At 45.5% G+C, this 21,762-nt stretch overlaps 1 protein-coding gene across 5 annotated transcripts in view; it reads left to right on the top strand.

Annotated features, from left to right (window-relative positions):
• Window positions 1-3,345: 3,345 nt before the first annotated feature.
• Window positions 3,346-21,762, top strand: part of Cntn4 (contactin 4) — an 819,812-nt gene continuing 801,395 nt past the window's right edge. The window contains exon 1 of one of the 5 annotated variants that reach the window (XM_078033568.1): window positions 3,346-3,569. The gene's annotated coding sequence lies outside the window, so the exon portion shown is untranslated. Of the gene's footprint in view, window positions 3,570-4,795; window positions 4,815-21,762 lie in introns of those variants that run through there. The other 4 variants (XM_040290065.2, XM_040290063.2, XM_040290053.2 and 1 more) reach the window with 4 other exon arrangements.

Below are 21,762 nucleotides of genomic sequence, written 5' to 3'. Positions count from 1 at the left end.
GGCCATTATTGTTCCCAAGTCCTTTAGTTTGAAGCTCAAGAGTCAATCAGTCACCTAAAACAATGGCATTGGAGGAAGCTAGTTCCCCCGTAAGCTGGTCTGAAAAAGTCCTTCTCTTGAGTCCCATTTGACTGTATTCCATTTTAAATCTGAGCAGAAAGCTCCCAGGAACATAAATCTTTATAAAAAAAAAAAATACGGCCTTGTCCCTTGTTGGTCGAAGCAACGTGGAGGTTATGTTTTAAAGACAGGGATGGGACATCCCGGATGGTTTAGAGGTGAAGAATCTATTCAGGCACCTCATATATTTTGAGAAACTAATTATAAAACGCAGGTATTTTTATCCCAGTCACCTCTGCCATCGGTTCACCTTATCCAAGTCATTTAGAACCAAGAGGGTGGTATGTATGAATTTTTTTTTAAATCCCCCCTGGATGCCAGGAATAAGGAGAAAAATCAAATCAAATCAGATATGGTCAGAAGAGACATATTTCTTTTTCTGAGATGCTCTTTTCTTTCCCCTCCTCTTATATTAAATCCACACCTGCCAAATCCCCAGGATGAGTGCAGAAGGCACAAGAAGGGGGAGAGGGGCACACTGGTGCCCTTTCTGAAGCTCGCAGAACTGTTGCATGCTGAGTAAAATCTGCCTGAATGTATTCCGTCCCTGTCTCCAAAAATGTCAAAGGCATTTTCCGAGTTGATTTCCCTTAAGAGTGATCAGACCTCATTCAGACGGGCTTAATGAGTGTAAGAGGTGACCTTGTGTCCAAATAGGTACACATTAAAAGACCCGGGAGTACAAATCTCACCTATTTGTACACATAGTTATTCCGGAGGGTGGGAGATGGCGCGGGGTGTGTGTGTGTGTGGTTATTACAACGTAATTCATTCACACACTAATACAGAGCGGAGTCCGGGAGACTCTGGGTGCAGGGGTATTGAACTTGCTGCTGGCAGTGTTAATTGATTCATTAGGAACATTTCTTTCCTGAGAATCCCAATCCCAGATTCCCTGAGCAAGCCACTGATACACAGCCAGGGTCTCCCCCCGCCACCCCGATATATGTCCAGACACACACGTGTGAAGATGTTGTGAAGCCTTCTCCTGGCTGGGGCAAATCTTCTTAGGAACACTCCCCACTCCTGAGAGCTTCAGGGAGAAGCTTGCTTTCTTGGCAGAGGTGGCCTTAGCATCTTTCTTCCCTGCAGGATGGAAAAAATGGGACTGGATTATTTGTTTCGGTTTTTCAAGGAGATTCTGTTCTTTCTGGGGGGGGGGAATGTTGGGGAGCTATACTGATCAGGCTTGGCATTGGATCCGAGGGGGGCATATTGGTCAAATGAAAAACAAAAAAAAAAGCCTCCCAACTGAATGTCTGACTGACATCCCTTCAACACGACCCAGATCTGTCTCTCCAGATCTTCAGTGTCTGTGTGCCTCACGACACAGTCACCGTGGAGCAGATTCTTCTTCTTCTTCGTACGGGTCACGCTTCGTTTCCCCGGTACCTGCAAGAATACCATGTTCTGCATAGAGTGAAGATGAAAGGGAAGAATGAAGACAGGATATTTTTGTCTGAAATTGAGGAACACGATTAAGAGCACTGGCTTGAGATCTTCCGAAAACTTTGAAAAGTGCTTCGGTCTCTGATCCCACTGGGAGAACATGACAGTCTCTCTTTGGAATTTTGAAATTCTGCTGAGAGTCTGAATGTGCTCTTGCTATGTGCGTGTACAAAGGAATGTTTTCTGGCTAGTTACTTTTTGTTATGTGTGTACACATACACGAAAACTATATATGGATCTGTTGACTTTCAATGGGCTAGTTGCAGAAAAAGGATCTGGAAAAATCTTGGCACAAGTAGTATAAGTCACAGACAGATCAAGTAGGAGCACAAAGCCCTTCAGAGGGAGTCATTTTAAGCAGTTATTTACCATAGAAAGCACATCACAAATATTCCTATTTTATAACAGTGCCTGTATTAGAGAACAAAATGCAGAAGGGGGGGTGCATAATTCAAAAACCTGGAAAGTTGGGGGGGGACTTCTTTTCTTTAGCATTAATCATTGCACCCATGGTAAGACACAGAATATCAAGTGGTGAAATTTTTGATAGCACAATACCTATCACCAAGTGTGGGTAGGCTCACTTTTCAAAAATCCATTATGTTTTTTTAAAAAAGAAGACAAAACAAAACCGAATTCAACACTGTGCAGCCTGGCCCCCACCTGCTGTATGTATTTGGGGGGAGCTGAGTATTTGTTTGCTTACTGTGGTAGTTTAAAAATAGTTTTCCAGTTAACATCTTTTCCACATAATGGAGATGTCAGGGTAGGTTTACATGATTGTGTAAATGGTCAGAAGTTGTTTATGTAGTCCCGAGCTGCTGAGAGCTGAGCAGGGAAACTGGGGGTGCGGCAAAGCCCCTGGGGGCTTTTTCTCTGGGAGAGAAACGCAGGCTCTCTTGAGGTTGCTGGAAGAGATGAGTTAGACTGAGCAGGCTTTCCTCTGCCTGTCAGACTCGCTTTGCACAGGGCTGGTGAGGGGCCGGATCATCGCTGCCAACCTCTACTGTTACCCTGAGGTTTGGAATTGGAGTGAAGGGAGCGCTTTCTCCCCAGAAACGGTAGATGCAGGCTGGAGAAGGACCATGGTAACGTCATCATTCCCTGCACATGCTTTTGAATAACAAGCCTTTCAAATGTGCCCACACACCACAAATTGATCCTTGGGCTTCTGTTTCCTTGCAACGTCTCCTCTTCCCTACACACATTGCAGCCTGAAAGCACACTGCTATAGGGTGACAGGTGCAGGTCGGTAAGGCTGTCTGGCCAATGTCCTCTGCCTAAGGACAGGCAGATAAAATAAATAAATAAATAAAAATCTTTCAAAAGCCCCCCTCTTTCTCGGCTTCAGTGCCATCCGCCCACACCCAACCTGTACTCAGCAATTCTCAGCCCAGTATTTGTTTCCCCTTAAAGATCCCCCGAAATCCGCGTCTCCCGAAAGCTGGAGGTTTTGGGTACCTCCTTAGGTGGCGCCTCCTGTGCCCCAATACTCATAGGAAGGACATCCCGCCGGTGTACCCCTGGTTGATACACCCTTTATGATACCTCTCTAGGAACCAGGCTAATAGTCTCCACGGGCCCGAGGATCAGGTAAAGCTCCCTCTGCCAGTTTGGTGCGTGGGGAACCGGGGGCCGCCTCCCCACTGCAGGGCCGGGCAGGTGCTGCGCCCTGCGCGCGCCTCCCGGAGCCGCGCACTGAGCATGCCCAGCTCTGCTACGCGCGGCTCGCGCCCTCCCCGGCCCTCGCCCCCTCCCCGCGCGCCTTTCCCTCAGAGCGCGCAGGCAGCCGGTTTAGAGAACTCCGGTGCGCCAGGTTTTTGGAGCCGCCGGGGAGCGCAGGGAGGGAGAGGAGCGCGACACCAGACAGCACGGGGTTCAGCACCGGGATTGGTCGCAAGTAGGGAGCTTTCGCCACTACACCGGGACCCTCGGACGGTGCCTGCACCGCGCTCTGGAGAGGCTTTCCTCCGCTCTCGGCGCGGAGCTCAGGTGCTGAGGTAAGTGGCGAGCGAGCCTCGCCAGCCGGGCTCCAGCGAACCAGGCACCCGGGCTCCCCGGTTTTTTGAGTAAAGGGCTGCGTCCTCTCCAGCTGCGGGAGGGAGACCGGGCTGCTCAGGGTTCCGAAATCCTGCAGGGCTGGACTGGGGCTGTGGAGCTCCACCGCCCTGAGGCGGCCAGCGCAGCAGGGTCCGGCCAGCAAGGCGCTGAGCGCCCTGACCCTGGGTAGAGGCAGGGCCCCGACGACGCCTCCGTCACCTCACCTCACGGCGACCCTTCTCCTCTGCTTTTTAGTGCGAAAATAAGTTTGTTACGCGGCGAGGCAACCACAAAATCAGGAGCCCAGAGCCTGGAATGTTCCGGGAACCTGGAAAACGAGGGCACTTCCAACTGGTTCAGGCCGATGCCCTCTCCACACGCCCCAGCCCCGCCGTGCGCCCCCGGGTCCTAGACCGGGGCTTCCTTCTGGTGTGGGTGCCCGGGGTTTGCTCCAAAGGCAGCCCCCAAGAAAGGTTAGCGAACTTGAGCTGAGGTGCTGAGGGGAGGTTCCAGGGGTTTGGACCTAAGGGAATCTGATCTCCGTGGCCGAGGTAGAAGCAGACACTCATTTGGGGAGCGCCAGCGGCCGTGCCAGGCTGGCTGCTCAGCGCGGGGATTGCGCGGTCAACCGCATCTACCAGGTCCGTGGAGGCTGCTTGGTTTCTCCCCAGTCTGTGCGGAAGGAGCTTGTTGGGGGTGACATCTATTTCCAACAACTTCTGAGGCGGGGGGGTGGTGGTGGTGGTGGTGGATTTTCAGTTTCTTTTAAGAGGCAAAGACCACCAACCGCCTGCTCTCCTCTTCCAGTACCCAGACAGCCGCGAGAGATGTGCGCCAGGCGCCCCGCAGACACTAACCCGCTAGCTCTCCTTCTCCAACAGGGGGTGGTGGGGGGCGACTGAAAAACCTTGGTTGATGCCTGGTGTGTGTCTGTTTTACTATTAATGAAAAGGCGTGGAGGTGGGGGGAAGGAGGCTGTGGGCTCCTGGATCTCTCTCTGGGGACCAGCCAGGGAGTCTGATGCGTGAACACATTTTGCAGCACAGAGGAGATCTGCGCGGAGGCAGGCGGCTTCGAGCAACCAGGAAGAGAAGGTGTTAGATTGCTGGCACCGCTGTCTCCAGATTTGAAGCAAAAAGGCTTGAGGTTGTGTAGGGCGACCGAATGTGACCCATCACCTTGGATGTGTGTTCTGCGTGCAAGAGGTTGGCTGGGATCTTGGGGTACATGGGTGGTGGATTTGTAAGGAGGAGTCCCCGTGAGCAAAGCTCCTGCAACTTTTTGTAGTTTTCCTACTGGAATCAACATAGGGGCGGGGACATGTTTTTCAGGGAAAAAAAAATGTCATTTAATTGCATGGGAAGCTCCTGCAGTCTGCTGTGTTGGGAGCTGGGAATCTCAAGGAATAACAGCCACATGACTCATTTGTCTGGACACTACTTAGGATAATTTGGAATGTGCTTTTTATTTTTGCAGATTTGAGATTTATGGTTTCTGTTCTTCAGGGAGTATAAGGTAGGAGCTTAGAGACTGGATTTCCCCCTTTAAATAGGTCCAGGTAGCAGCATTTCAAGTAGAACTGATTAGCAACTCTTTATGTCTGTGCCCAGGTGGGCGAAAAAGAAGTGTGTCATGGAGCAGGCAGCTAGACGTGGTTTGGGTGCCATTCTGGAGAAGATTCACCTTTCACCCCATACATTTATTCTTGCTGTCTTCTCGTTGATTTCATTCAAGACTGTGGAAATCTCCGCTATGGGGTTGTGGGAGTTAGATAAGATTGGCAGGGATCAAAAAAAAAAAAAAAAAAAACAAGTTCTGTGAGAATATTACTTTTTTGTCTATCTTGTAAAAAAGGCTATTGATTTTGTTCGTTGTTTGTTTAAACTGACTTCACCTGCCCTGTCTGGTTGAGGAAAGATCATGATGATAAATCTCATTATTATTATTTTTTTTTTCACTGTGGATCCTGCCAGTTGGCTAGCAAGCATGGAAAATAAATAATAAATAAAAACTGACCTCTTGAATTGGGGGTTAAAATGCTAAGAGACTTTACCAGTTGCTTAAAGCTTTAGGTGAGAGCCATGTGGACGTTTTAACTGAGGTAATTTTTTTTTTTTTTTTAAATTGCAGTCTGTGAAACCCCTTTCAGTTGGTGCCTGGTGTGTGTATTTTACACACCTTGGAAGACCTTCTGTGCAATTGGGAGTGAGCTTAGCCCCTCTTCCCTGGGTCACTTCATATTGACAGGAGATTGAGTGATAAGAGAACAGAACTTAAATACTGATGGATTTTGTTTTTCAATCATCTCCTTTTTTTTTTTTTAAACTTTATTTCTGTTGAGAAGTAGGTCTTCTGATTTTTTTTTTTTTTCCCTTCTGAGCACTCAATCTTTTGGTGCAGATTCTTCTGAAAGGTTCTCAGGACATCCATTAGTTCGATTTAGGTCTTACAAAATAAAAGGAACCTGAATAAACTTCTCCTCCGGCCGAAGAAAAAACTCCCCTTTGTAATCCGGACTTTTCCAAGTTTGTCTGCTAATGGTTTTAATGTGTCCGATGCTTCTTTGTTACAGGGAAAGAAGTGGGACCTAACATACATTAGTTCTCATCTCTCTTCTTCAACCTTCTGTGAACTCTTGCTATTATAGGATTTCCATGGAATGAATCTGTTTCATGGGGGGCGTCCAAGGGATGTCTCCACACTGAGGTGGAGGAGTTTTTTAAATTTTTTTTTTTGTTTGTTTTCTGTAAAGCAGTATCTTGAGTCTAATGAACAGGGCAGGATTTATTCCCATGACTTATTGGTTTTCACTCTCTTTTCTTATTTACTATCAGAAGAAAATTCGATCCCACATCAATAAAATGTATAAACTAAAGGCATCTACTGATATCTGGTACACGACTTATAAAATACACACACAGCGGAGGGAAAGTAAAAGACAAGTGAAGCAAAAATAAGAAAGTTCTTATGTTTTTATGTATTCCCACGGATGGTTTTGTCCTGCCCCTTGGGTGGGGGGGGGTAGTGCTCTGCTTTTGGAGACCACAGGTGGCTCCGGGTTTTTTTTTTTTTTTGACCTTTCTTTCCTTATCTTGGTTCTGCCATTTATTATCTCTGATCCTGTAGCCAGTTGCAAAATTGCTAGCAATCTGTCTCCTGTAACAGGTGGCTCCACAGTGTTCCTGTCCTGACTCACGGGTGGCTGGAATTAGGTATAAGAGATAAAGGCACTCGGGAGGGGTCATGGTGGCTGTCACAAAGTGGACACACAGCTGAAGGACATGCAGTTGTAAAGACAAAAGAACCAGTGGCAAGGGGGTCATAAAAGAGGGACGAAAGGGTACGTTTGGTGCTGTGCACCCTGGAGCACAGGAGGGCAGAATCGTAGACACCTGGATCCAGATTTGGCTCCCTGCTGACGGCCTTCACAGTATCCGTCAAGATAATTCCATAGCCCTAATATCCTTAGCGGTAAAATTGAGACAAGATCTATTTCAAGGTGTGGCCATAGGGGTTGGGTAGGAGAGGAGAGGTAAAGAACTTGGTTGTGTTAGACTGGCTACCTTATTAGCGGTAATAACAAAGAAGCCCCCAAAGTATTACTGCCTCCTATGTGGAATTCACTTATTTCTCACTCATGTGAATTCCCCCACGCGGGTGATGGTAGAAGCATTCATGGAAGATTCAGTGTGACCCATGGTGCACCTTTGTCCCCTCCAGGGTGACCACCTGCTCGCCTGCATCAACTCATCGGAGGGCGAGAGACTTGGAGGATGTTAATTGCTCCCACCTGCAAGTGGTGCATTCACTTTGGCTGGTGTGCTGTTGTTGGCTGAAACTCAGTTCTATGGGGGTGCATCAGAAGGAAGGCTGGGAAATGTAGTCCAGCTGAATATTTATGGATGTAGCCAGTTTTTTTTTTTTTCCAGCATTCTCTGACATTCTATTCCCATGTGTGACATTTGCCTCTATGCTCAATATATGTTCCTTCCCATTCTTCCCCTAACTACTGGTAGAAAACACACACACACACACACACACACACACACACACACACACACACATATATGAAATAAAATAATATCATGAGCAGCTGATATGTAGATATGTGCACAGTGTTTACTATTTTGAGATACTTTTCTAATCTCTTTGCACTCCTAAATAGCAATTGCTACCTTCTCTGCAGATGAGGAAAAGCAGGCAAAGTTAACTCAGGCCTTCTGTTCAACATAGCTAGCTTTGGGACCCGGGCTGGGATTTGAACCGTGGAAGTGCCTTTTCCTCTTGCCTATATAAAAAACATTGCCAGGATAATTTTTTTAAAAAAAATCCTAAAGAAGAAAAAGTTCACGTCTCATCTAAGACATATTCTGTTACCAACAGCCCTGTGCTGCCCCTTCCGTGCGACTGTATGTGAAGATGAATTTTCCTCTTCCGTTCTCGGCATGAGTGAATATCCTTTCTGATAAGACCGCAGCTAAAACAGCCTCTCCTAACTTCGCTTCTGTTCAAAGGCATTACTTTTCGTATATCTCCAACCTCCCCCAAAGGAAAACCTCCCCTTTCTTGTCCTCTCAGCTTTGCCAAACTTTTTTAAAATTATTTTTTAAAGTATTTCCGTCACCCTCGGAGGATCTTCTAAAAAAAAAAAATGGTCTCTCTGGTTCTCGTCCTGTGGTCTGGCTTGCATTAGAAGATCTTTGTCCTCTCCCATCGCCTGCTATTTTTTTCCTCTTTGGTAAACATAATGATTTACCTACCCTTTGGGTTTCCAGTGATGGCAGAGAAAATGTGCAGCAGCGGCTGGTGAGAACCGACCTTTTGTCAAGATGGTTGGGGGCATCCTCACGGTTAATTCAGATAAACTCCCCGCGTGGGCTGCCGTCTATTCTGTATGCTTCGGAAGCACCTCTTTCCTCCAGGGCCCCTGTTCGTTTTCTCTTGATCTCGAAAGAAATCTCCTTTATTGTTTCCTAAACTCTCTTCTTTTCCTTTTTTTTTCTCATTTCCATGCCGTGTGTGTGTGTGTGTGTGTGTGTGTGTGTGTGTGTTGCTAGGAATGCAATTCAGGGCCTTGTGCATGCTAGCCCAGTGCCCTACCACCCACGACACCCAGCCCGTGCCCGAGTCCTCTTCAAGCCCCTACTTGTGATTTCGTGGGCTTGGAGACAGAAGAGGGTTTTAAGGTAACTTCTATCATATTTCCAGACTCCTAAGAAGCCAGATTCCATTGGGTCTTGAGACAGGTGAATGCCGGCTGCTATATAACGGAGGGATTCTAAATACTCAGTGACTTGAAATAGCTTTCCTGTGGGGTGGTCCAGGCTGAAGCCATCATTGCTGACCTGGTGACTCTCCATGGGGTCACTCAAGGAATGGAGTCCTTCAAACGAAAGATGAGGCTTTGACCTCATCTTTCAGCCAAGGTATAGGGTGTGAGAAGGAGAAGGTACAGGGTGTGCAGAGAAGCCTCTCTTGGGTGGTTATAGACCCAGCCTGGGAAGGGGCTACCTGAGCTCCCACCCATATTGTCCTTGGGCTGAACGGTCACCTGGACTTTCTTTGCCCTGAGGGGCAGTTGAGAAGCAGAGTGGAGCTGCATACCTTGGAAGAAAGGGAAATGTGTTTGGGAAAAAGACCCAGCAGGTTCCCTGTGAGTTCAGGTGGGATTGCCAGAGGTGCCTCCATTTCCCTCTGGAGGTATGGAGCGAGGAGGGCATGGATCCTAGCACTGGGACTGACAAATACGCATTCCCTCTCTTCCTTTGATCTTTGACCTTTAGTATGGTCCCATTCTTAGGGCACATGATCTGGGGGAGATTCCATCTCCAGCGGATGATGACCTGGGGGTTTGACGGCTCCGAATTCATGAACTGCTGCCCTTTGACGTAAGCTGCTTTGGGTTGGAGTTTTATTAACTGCTTCAAGTCCATCCTGACTCATTCGGTGAAGAAGCAGAAAAGAGGAAAGAATTCTGGATCAAGATGGGAGGAGGGTCTTTCTGTGTTTGGGTTTTCCCTTTCAACTCCCCCGATGCATCCTTAGGTCCTAGGCTGGGCAGCAGTTCACTGGCCTGTCTGTCATGAGTTAGATTCTCAGTGAATACTCTTTGGCCACCCACTACCCAGACAGGTAGGTGTGTCCGTCCATCCTAACGCTGAGGGTCTTGTCTTCTCAAAGTTTTGTTCTCTTCCTAAAGTTATGGAGGAGAAAAGTAAAAGGACACATTCAGGCTTTTTCCCCCCTGTTCCAAGGGGGACTCTGGTTCTTAGATGGCACATTCCAAACTCATTTCCCCATCCCCTGTGCCTCCCAGGGTTACGGCTCAGCTGTACCAGTCCATGCACGCCTCTGCAACTGGACATGTGATGTTTTATCTCCTTCCTTCCTTCCTTCCTTCCTTCCTTCCTTCCTTCCTTCCTTCCTTCCTTCCTTCCTTCCTTCCTTCCTTCCTTTCTTTCTTTTTCTTTTCCTTGAGGACAAGTCCCCTCTGGTCTGGTCCACTCTGACTGTGCTTTTTCATGGTATTAACCACAGTTTGCACAGTGCCCGACTCTAGTGTCACCTTGTTCAGCCTCTTTGGGTACTACCCAGGCATAAAGAGTAGCTTCCTCCTCTGAACCTGCGCTCACCGGATTGGTTTCCATGCCTCTGATAGGATACCTGTCATGGGCAGGGGGGACAGGGAAAGGGGACAACCCTCCTTTCTTCCCAGGCAGGACCCAGGGATTCCCAAGATGCTGGACATGGACTTTTACAACCCAGGAAAATCCTCTGCCATCTGGGACAAGTGTCTCCCCTGCCTCCCACCGTGACCTTGCTTCTGTTGCACACGGCTCCCGTGAGGGACATGAGAAACGAGTGGGTTTCTTGTAACAGTGGGTGAGAGCTTGAAAACCGCAGTCGGACAGAGTGCTTACCAGTGTAGACCCGTTTCCCTACCACCTGGGTGATTGGGGGTGAGTTAACTCGCTTTTTCCAAGTTTCAGTCGTATCCTCTGCAGAATGGGCTCAGATGCATTCTGTAGGATGGTTCCGACGCTGAGGAGACGTCATCAATCAGGTGATTTTTTTGTCTGTAGACCCCTCTGTGGAATGATATGTGCCTATAGACACGGGGATTTGGGAAGATGGTGGACAAGGAGAACACTGGATCAATCCCAGGAAGTCTGCAGTAAACAGCCCTGTTGTTGATTGTCGTCCATCACCTTGACATCTCTCTTGCCTGACCACGGCTGCTGGAAACATCACTAAATCCAGAATACACGTTCACGGAGCGCTGATCATCCGAGTCTGTGACCAGAGGAGCCAGCCGGTCAGCAAGACTGACCGGGAAATATTGGCAAGAACTTAACTTTGCATGAATCGACTATACATGGGTTCCTTTTTTTCTAGACAAGGTTAGATTTCTTTTTTTCCCCCTTGCTTCCTAAGCCAGAGTTAACAATTTTCATGTTTTTTTTTTTTGGAAAGATAAATGATTTCTCTTGTGGGGGCGATGTCCATTTCCTCTGGTAACCCTTCCTGTGCACATTGGCCACTATATTAGGGTGGGGGGCTTGGGGGAGGAGAATTCAGTTCATGGGATAAATGTGGGTTAGGATGGTAGGACCGTGGCTGATTCCACAATGATCTCCAGTTTTAAAATAACGTGTGCAGATTCCCTTTGTTCTCACCACACCCGACTGGCCAGTTTACCTTGAGGCTGAGCTTTTGTACGGAGCGGGTATTGTGCCCTGACAGCTGTATTAACAGAGATCCAGAGTATTCATGTTGCCGGTGCCTTTTCATGGAACAGGTTTTCATGGAAATTTCCAGCAAGGACAGGTGCTTCACGTGGGCGTCTGATGAGACGGGTCCGTTTTTTGGAAGAGAGGGAAATCAAACAAAAAAATACGGTATGACTTACACCGCCCCTTCTGTTCTCGGAGGCTGGATTCTGGGCCCTTGCCCTTGTTTTTTTGCGTTATGTGAATTAGCTTTATCGTCGGTATTAGGATCGCTTTTCACCCACCCAATGTAAACACAAATGTTGGTGTCTTTGGCGACTCATTTTGATTAGCTGTTAGCTAGCTATTGATTCTAGACTTTGTGCAGATTAGTGAATTAATTGGGGATTCCAAGCCCTGTGCTCACTGTATTTAATTTCGGCAATGACATTCGTTATAGAAACACTGATAATTTAAACCACACACCTAACGCCTAGTAAAAAGCAAAGTATGAACACGGTTCTCTTAAGAATTCTCGAATGTCAATGATTGTAAATAGTGGTTTGTCTTTAATACATAAACTTTTTTTTTTTTTTTTAATGGAAATCTTGGAAGGATCTGTTTCTTTGTTGCTTTGACAAGTGACTAAATACAATTTGCTTCTGGGTGACACTGAATCACTAGAGCCTACACCTTTTAAATGGAATTGGCCCTGAATTCGAATCCTCGTTCTTACCCAGCTGTGGGATCTCCGACACATTCTCACTTTTCCTGAGGGTCGCTTTGTAAATCTCTCCGGTGACGTTCGTCATGCCTGTAGCTCACAGAGGTGTTGCAACTGTTAAACGTTCTACACTTCAGAGTTCAGTACAGTGTGCCTGGCACATGCTAAATACCAAGTAAATGAGTGCTTTTAGGTATCTCTGCAACTTAGACAGAACAGAGGGTGTGTATTCCGTCTATTTTATGGAATGAAGAAATGTTTATATCATAGATTGCTTTTTTTTTTTTTAACATTTATCAAAACCATGAATGTTGGCCAGGCTCCGTGGCTCATGCCTGTCATCCCAGTGGCTCCAGAGGAGGCTGAGGCAGGAGGATTGTGAGTTCAAAGCCAGCCTCAGTAACCCAGGGAGGCACTAAGCAACTCAGTGAGACCCTGTCTCTAAATAAAATGCAAAATAGGGCTGGGGATGGGGCTCAGGGGTCGAGTGCCCCAAAGTTCCATACCCAGTACCAAAAAACCACCCAAAAAAAACCAACCAAACAAACAAACAAAAAAATGACTGTTGCCCCAGTCCTGTGACAGGGGGTTGTGCACCAGAATACCCACTGTGTGGCTGAGACATTGTTACCTAAGCTGCAGGTGCTCATCTGCTCTCTGCTAGGTAGCAGATGGTCATAGATGATACCTGGTTTGGGTGAAGTAGCCTTTTCTATTTGCTGTTCCTTATACCTAGATCTGTGATGTGCTTTGCAGATGACTCATGTTCCTGAAGATTCCTGTGACTTTGTACAAGACTGGATTTCTTACAGGGCCGTCAACTGTATTCATTTATCTTCTTTTTGGTGGGACTTGGTACCAGGGATTGAACTCAGAGGGACACTGGACCTCTGAGCCACCTCCCCAGCCCTATTTGGTATTTTATTTAGAGACAGGGTCTCCCTGAGTTGCTTAGGGCCTCACTTTTGCGGAGGCTGGCTGTGAACTCCAGATCCTCCTGCCTCAGCCTCCTGAGCCACTGGGATGATAGCCATTGTGCCCGGCTCATTCATTTATTTTCTTCAGCACATTTTAAAGTCTTGCTTCCCCTTCCCGTTACTAGAATCCAACTTAAAATTCCCCCACTTATTTCACCAGTTCTTTTTTTTTTTCTTATTTCCTGACCCCACAACGGTTGTCAATACACTTTCCCAGTTGCGCTGTGTACCTACATGCACCGTGTAGCAGGAGGTCATCGTGAATTCAGTTTCGTTAACTCCGTTCAGTTCCTTTATTAGCGGCAGTTTACAAGAGTATCGTCGTTTACATAATGCGCCGTAACTGAAATGAAGACGTCTTTGAGTCATCCCCGTTACTTGGAGTAGAACCTTTTTCTGTTCTTCTGAATTAATGAACTTTTATGAATTTGAGTGCATTTCTCATCATGCGCCTCCTGAAATCCGTGGACTAAAAACGGATGCGAAGGATCCTGGTAGAATGCATTATTCTCAGGTATAATGGAGCCCGTGTTGGAGGCTGCCATTCGGTCTCTGTGGATGGAAAACGGTATTTTATGTGCTGTAAGGAAAAACTGTAGGCAAACATGGTGATTCAGAGTGACTTGATGATTCAAATCCTGGCCGTGCTGCTGATGCTTTTATAAGTTTGGTCCAAGTTCCTGAAGCTTTCTCTGCTTCGTTTTATCTCTTACATATAATGGAGCTATTCCTGAGGGATTGTGGAGATGAACATAAGTTAATTGTATATACACAAAGCCTGGTGCCAGGTGCATAATTAGATGACCATCTCTCTCTTCTGTTTTGTTTTCCTTTGGTACTGGGGATTGAACCTAGGGGTACCTAACCACTGAGCCACATCCCTAACCATTTTTTAAATTTTTTTTATATTGAGACAGGGTCTGGCTAAGTTGCTTAGTGCCTCGCCAAGTTGCCGAGGCTGGCTTTGAACTTGCAATCTCCTGCCTCAGCCTCCCCAGCTACTAGGATTAGAGGTGTGCACCACTGTACCTGGATAGACCATCTCTTAGTGCCAAATGTATACTTAGGGTTTTATCCTTTGGCAGTATGTACTTAGCATGACACCTGTGTTGTAGATTAACTGGGTGAATGTTATTATGGAAAGAATTGCAATTGCATTCTTTCAAAAATACTCAGCACCGTGACATACGCCTACTCTTGTGTCTTTGTCCACCGGATGGGCTGTGGAGTCTCCTTCCTTGTGGAGACAGAGGGGGACATTTCCTTAGCCGGGTGTTTTATGGTCGACCTTATTACACAGCAAGCCACTGGATCAGAACCGGGATGGGATTAGTCCTGTTTGTGATTTCATTCTGGGAAAAAAAAAAACGATTTTGGCTATGGTCAAGAATCTTATTGATTGAGACGGGTGAATTACGGACTCGGCTCTAATCTGTATTCCTTCTGCTTCCACTGTGGTCCATCTTGGCAGCCTGCAAAAGGAACCTTGATATGTGACAGTAGAAACAGAAAAAAATGTTTCAAGTTGCTTTCAGTCAAAGGCAATTGATGTTTTATAAAAGATTTACAATTAAAAAAAAAGATTTTCCTAGGATGGGGGTTGCCGCTCAGTGGTAGAGCGCTTGCCTAGCATGCATGAGGCCCTGGGTTCTTCTTTTTGGTAGAGCGTGGTACCAGTGATTGAACCCAGGGGGCACTCAACCACTGAGCCCCATCCCCAGCCCTATTTTGGATTTTATTTAGAGACAGGGTCTCAGTGAGTTGCCTAAAGCCTCGCTTTTGCTGAGGCTGGCTTTGAACTCACCATCCTCCTGCCACAGCCTCCCAAGCCACTAGGATTACAGGTGTGCACCATTGTACCTGGATAGACCATTTCTCAGTGCCAAATGTACACTTAGGATTTTATCCTTTTGCACTGTGTACTTAGCATGACACCTGTGTTGTAGATTAACTGAGTGAATGTTATTATCGAAAGAATTGCAATTGCATTCTTTCAAAAATACTCACCACCGTGATATACGCCTACTCTTAATGATAAATAAATAAAAGGAAGGTATTGGGTCCATCTATAACTTAAAAAAAAAAAAGTTTTCACTACAATACTGGGAAATGAAATTCTGTTTATTCCAGGGGGAATAGCAGTCACTTTAAGGGGACTTCGGATTGCAAAACTTAGCAAACCAATAGTGATTGGTTTATTATTAATAGGCAGGCAGGGAAGGAGTTTTACATATCTGAAGAGAAAAAAAAAGTTAATGTTTTACTTCCTGTATTTTTTATGGCCTTTCGAGAGTGAAACATTGCGGGTAAACATGTTTTGAATGTTTTTCTAACTTCATCCTCGTATGCAAATTCACCATCGATTTTACAGCACGAAGGAATGTTTAGATCACCAATTGCTTTGTTTAGGGTTCATGATTTACTCTCCTTGTTTGTTCCTTAGTGGCTTTTCCCATGTTGCTTTCTGTATTTTGAAAACCTTTGAAAATTTATCCACGGTGTTCCGCTGCGTTTTCATTCCCCCGCCCCCACGGCCATCCATCAGGCTCATTCTCAGCAGAATCTTAATTCCTTGACAGACTTGTAGCCATTTATTTATGTCACCTACATTCTCAGTGGTGGCTTTTGTTGTAGGAATTGGCCTGACTGCAGGCTTCTAATCATTCAAGCCCTGGTATTTTCTGAGTGAGAGTCTTCCCAAGATAACCCACGGACTGCCATCTCTGCGTGATCATTCTAAGCGCCAAAGCATCCGTGAAAATACTAAAAAAAAAAAAAAAGAAAGACACTTTCGATGGAAAGCATATTAGAAATCCTGTTTTTTCTGCATTTTCAAGCTTTGAGGTATAAGAAAAATTCACAGGATCCTAATGACAGTGATGGAATTTCTTCAACCTCCGCAGCCTAAACTACCAGGGGTAAGTAGCTGAGGCAGGTGGAAGGGTTCTTTTGGTTCCATCTGGACATACAATGCAGTGAATTGCTCATCAGTGGGGGACATTGGATTGGTTGCTGATTCCTGATGTTAGGTACCCCGCATCTCACTGGCCCTGAGTCTGCATTCTAGCTCGGCCAAAGTCTAAGCACGGGGAGTCTGTGCTTAGGACAGAGGGTGATTCATGCAAGATATCTGTGAGTGTGCGGGGTCTTGCAGTCGCTATGGTCCACCCATGGGCATCTCCTGGGAGAGGTGAGTCAGGCGAACTTGGGTTCTCACCCTAGATCTGCTGTAGCAGCGCCTTCACTGTTTAAGGTCATTTGTTTACAACATAAAGAGAGATGGGCGTTCCTGGGTGTCATATCCTTAACTAACTCAACCAACTAGTTTCCTTTTTACTAAGTCTAAATACCAAGTAAATGTGCGTCTTGCTTAAATGTGTAGTAAGGACCCAATACTGCAGACTCAGATAAGTTAGACCTTGGCCCAAAGATGGTCAAAGTGTATGTGATGTGTAGCTACATCTATTCCTCTCTATACAGATCTATCTATCTATATCTACACATATATATATGCATACATATCAGACCTTATATGTATCAAATATATGTGTGTGTGTGTCTCAGACCAAAATGCAAATAGAATACAGTCAACAAGCTGAGCATGATGGCTGGTGACGCACGCCTGTATAATCCCAGTAGCTCCGGAGGCTGAGTCAGGAGGATCATGAGTTCAAAGCCAGCCTCAGCCATAGCGAGGCCCTAAGCAGCTCAGTGAGACGCTGTCTCTAAATAAAATACAAAATAGGGCTGGGGATGTGGCTCAGTGGTTGAGTGCCCCTGAGTTCAATCCCCGGTATCCACCCCACACAGCAAAAAATAGTATGTCGTCAAGATGAATGGAATTGAACAGTGGTTTGGAAATGTTGAGACAGGCTCTGTCACTGAGTGGGAGCCTGTACCTGTTACTTTCTGCTTGAAGTCCTTAGTGCTTCTGTTTCTCCACCATTTTTCCTTTTGGGGAAGGTCAGGAACCCTGAGCATACCAGGCTTTTTACCTCTCTGTGTGATGGGTCAGCCTTCAGCATGCTACTACATACTCAGATCTAAGAACAGACTTTTCAGCCAGCGGGCACAGTGGCACATGCCTGTAATGCCGGCGACTCGGGTGTCTGAGGCAGGAGAATTGCAAGTTCAAGGCCAGCCTCAGCAACTGAGTGAGGCCCTGTCTCAAAGTTAAAATAAAAAAAAAAAAAAAAGGGCTGGTGATCTGACTCAGTGGTTAAGTGTCCCTGGGTTCAATGACCAGTGCTAGTAAATGAATGAATGAATGACTGAATGAATGAATGACTGACTTTTGGTATGTACATATGAAAAGGCATGTTACATGTGCTTTGAAGGAGAAGTAGGGCTACTGTATTAGGGAATTGTGCAGAATGTCACCTGTAGCATATGGGACAAATCAGGGGACATGAAGAAGTAAGTTGGTAGACTATTTTTTTTGGGGGGGGATGCCGTCCTAGGGATTTAATCCCAGGATGCTCTACCATGGACCTGCATTCCCAGCTCTTTTTATTTTTCCTTTTGAGACAGGGTCTCACCGAGTTGCTTAGGGCCTTCCTAAGTTAGTGAGGCTGGCCTTGAACTTTTGATCCTCCTGCCTCAGCCTCTGGAGCCACTGGGATTACAGGTGTGGGCCACTGTGCCTGTTGGGCTGTATTGTTTTATGCTGGAAAAAGCCATTAGAAGATTTTAAGTGACTGAAGTGACGTGTCATCGCTGAATGTGACAGATCCCCCTGAGTTCGGTGTGCAGATGTGAATGATGGGCGGGGGATGGTGTTTGAGGTGGCCTTCATAACCTGTCTAGGCTTTTTGAGATGGATGCGTGACCTATGATCGGTTCCTATTTCCTTTCCTGCCTCCCGCTCATTATGTCGGATAACAGTAAATGGGGTATCAAAGTGCATTTGCATTTCTTCTATAAAATATTTATACCCTGTTAAATGTATTTCTTGTTGAAATCCAATATGCATAGGGATTAACCAGTAATTTGGGGCTTAAATTAGAGAACCAAGAAAATGAGCAAACAGGAAAGGTTATTATGTATATCACGAAAAAAAAATAAAATAAAAAACATCTCCAAGAAATGAGGCGCTTTATCGGTGGTAGTAGGAGAAGAACTGTCTCATGGCCAGAGGTTTCCAAATGGACTCCTTCAGTTCAGTACCAAGCGCTCGGGGTTCTGTCTTGTCTTGTTTTGTTTCTGTGTTTTCCAATTTAAAATATGCGAGTGCCTGAGATTTCAGGGCAAGGTATCCGGTGCCCATCTGCTGTCCAATACGGCTTTTGGCTGCCTTCCAATTCTCTCCTGTGACTGAGGTGGACTCCTCGGCTAATCACATTTGCTGTCCTTAGATATTATTAAAGAGAAACTAATGCTCTCTGACAGCATTTCAACTAGCAGCCATGCATACATATATATATATATATATATATATATATATATATATATATATATATATATATATATTTTTTTTTTCCCTTGGCTCATTCACAGGAATGAGTGTCTTTTCCTAACAGTGAAATCTCTTTGGCTCTTTGTGATCTTCTTGGATGGAAAGTCCTAAACCCGCCCTCCCTTGAAGAAATGGGGTCAGGACATCGTCTCTGGTGGCTTCATCAACCTGACTCTTCTTCCTGCTCCAGAGTTCCCAGGGTACAGGTCCGTGAGCTCACATGCAATACTGAGACCTTCTCCTCCTCTGAAATGATTGGTTCTCTTGCTTAACGGGTAAACCCTGTTTATGCTTTTATCTTTCAGTTAGGAACGGCACAGCTCCCAGCCATACAGGTGACCTTTCCGGGGTCCATCACTGGCTAGCTTGAGGTCCCTTTAGAAACAGGGAAAATGTATCCCTTTGGGAGCCTCTTTCTCAGATTCCAGTATAGTACGCACCCTCCGATGTTCTGCAGTACCCGGGGGGGCAGTGCCTAACAATTGGATCTGTAAATCGCCCTGCCTTCTCCGGTTTCCAGATATGGCTGAGGCTTTAATGAAAAGGTCTGCTCTCATCTCTTACCACCACCAGCTGCCACGCTGCTTCTTTAAAAGCTGATTCCTTCTCTCAATAATTGATACCACCCAGGACCTTCGGATGCTTCCTGCAAGCAACACCTGAAGGTATCCCTCTCGGTCGGTGTAGCCAATGCCTAAAGGCTCTTCTGCAAATCCATTCCTGGAGGCCGGCGTAAACACCGTAAGGAGGGGGCACTTGGCTTTCTGTGTGCCGTGCCTGCAAACTTGGGGCTGTTAACTCTGGAAACGAGGGGAGTTGCTCTGGATGCACAGAGACTTCCATCTTTCTCCGACAGGTGCTTATAAGCGCCTGAGTGTCAAAGGTCCTGGATTTAGCTTTGGCTGGGTGTTCATGAAAAGGGGACCCTGGAATGGAATGATCTGCAAATAGGGTTTCATTTACCACCATCCATTCCTAAGCTCCTGTTAGAAAGAAGGGTTTTGCAAAAGGCCTGATGTTGAATATATATGTGTATATATGAAAATTCCCTGTCTTCACCCTGGAATGGGGAGAGAAGGGCCCGTTTTTAGGACTGAATATAAACTCTCTGGGGGTAATTGCTACAAAATATGATCCTCAGAAAAACCTGGGAGAGCTTTACAAGAAAATAAAGATTCACAGCCCCACTCTAGAGGTTTGGAATCAGAGTCCCCGGGGACTGAATTTTGAATATGCTCCTCATGTGACTCTGATGTTCTCCTAGGTTTGGGAACTGGAACATGTTTTTGTAAAACAGTAATTTGTCTGGGTATAAATAGGATTCCTTTAAAAAAAATTAACAGAAACGAGCTTCGTCAGTTCTGGTTTTCTAAGCATGTTATCTGGCATCAGGATTTTCCCGTCTTCATTGAAACACTTATTTCTAAAACTTACTTGAGCGAGGAATGATCTGGCCCTTTCCATCCTCTTCCTCGACCCTCTACGCAATACAAAACTTGTCTCCTAAGCAGCCAGGTGGTGGCTTCCAGTCCTGCCTACTCGTTAGATTCGTCCAATTTAGTTGGTCTGGGTGAAGGTGGTCTCTGGGTAATGAAATATTTTAAAGCCCCTCCGGGAGGTTTTATCAAGAACATCAGGGTCCAAGATCATAGATAGAGATTGGGGTATTCTTTGTCATACACTTTGGGAAATTTAGTCCAAATGTGTTTCATAGCACCTTGTTTTTTTAATCAGATGATTCATAGCACCTTGTTTTTTTAATCAGATGATTTTACTGCATTTATATAAATGCATTATATTTTCAAAGTATTTGGCAGATATTTTCCTTGATTTTGTGTGTGTGTGTGTGTGTGTGTGTGTGTGTGTGTGTGTGTGTGTGTATCTCTTCTTTAGGAAAAAAATACCTGTATTCTTTAGAGACATTCTGTGAGAAAAAAAAAAATTGTATATGAGACAGGAATTGTGTTAGCCCATTTTCTATTGCTATAACACAATAACTGAGGTAGCGTACTATATAAAGAAAAAAATCTTTGATTAGCCCACAGTTTTGTTAATCCAAGAGCACGGGGCTAACATCTGCTGGGTTCACATAGCATCACAGTGGTTGGAGCCTGTGCAGAAATCTCCTGATGAGACAGGAAGCCAGGAAGCCAGGGGCCAGGCTTACTCTCAGAAGAACTAACTAGTGTTCATAAGAACTCTAATAATCCCTTCCAAGGGCAGCATCCCCAGTGACCGGGTCACCTCCCCCTAACCACTTCTTAAAAGCCCAATCAACCTGTAAACATTGCTACTCGGAGGACAGAGTTTCTAGCATGTGAAATGGGGGTGGACCCACTCTTAGGAGCTGTGTCCTCGGTAAGATGTCTGAGAATCAGAGACATAGATTCAGATCCCGCACAGGCAGTACTGACCTCAGATCCCAGGTGTGCCTGGGTGTGACAGGAAGTTCTTGCCACTGTGATAGCCTGTCTTTGGCAGAGACTTCAGGGTTTAAACGTCAGTGCGTGGGTAAAACACTTCTCGATGTGCATTGCTTTCAGAAGAACCTTTTATTAAAAAAAAAAAAAAAAGGGTGAATCTTCTCAAATGATAAGAGTTTGAGAGGGAATTCCAAGTGCTTAGAACCAATTCAAAATCTCAGTATTTTTCAGCCCCAAACTGGTATATGAACGTGAGCACAGTTTTGAAGCCACCGTAAACTAGTAATTTCTGCACATACAAAATTAAATACTTATATTTGTAATTGATATGAATGTATTTGAATATTCAAAAGTCACTGTTTAAATACCCTTTTTTTTTTTGGTACAAATAGTTTTCCAGATATTGCTAAGCTTCTAGAAAATCTTGAGTTTGATGGCTATCTTTGTTGTTGTTTTTATTCTGGCCATAAATTTAAGCAAAAGAGAAAGAATGATTGTGTCCACTGTCAATGAAACTCGGGGAAGGGGATTTACACACGTGACCGAATGCATGCTTTGTACTCACTCCGAACCTGATGCTGCATTGGAAAACATGCCTTTGCATCTAACAACATTTAGAAAAAAGTTTTCAGTCTTTTCGTTTTGCCAGAAAAGATAAACAGATTAATAGGTCCGATTAATATGTAAATGACGTTCTATGTATTCAAGTTCAAGTATGATGGTTAATTTTATATGTCACCTTGGCTAGGCCATGGTACTCAGATATTTGGTCAGATGCGTCTGGAGGATACTGTGAAGATATTTTGAAGATGAGATGGACATCTAAATATTGGATTTTTAATGAAGCATATTCATATATGAATGG

The sequence above is a fragment of the Ictidomys tridecemlineatus genome, chromosome 16 (assembly GCF_052094955.1).
Source record: "Ictidomys tridecemlineatus isolate mIctTri1 chromosome 16, mIctTri1.hap1, whole genome shotgun sequence".
Taxonomy (NCBI): Eukaryota; Metazoa; Chordata; class Mammalia; order Rodentia; family Sciuridae; genus Ictidomys; species Ictidomys tridecemlineatus.
This window is presented reverse-complemented; position numbering and strand designations above follow the sequence as displayed.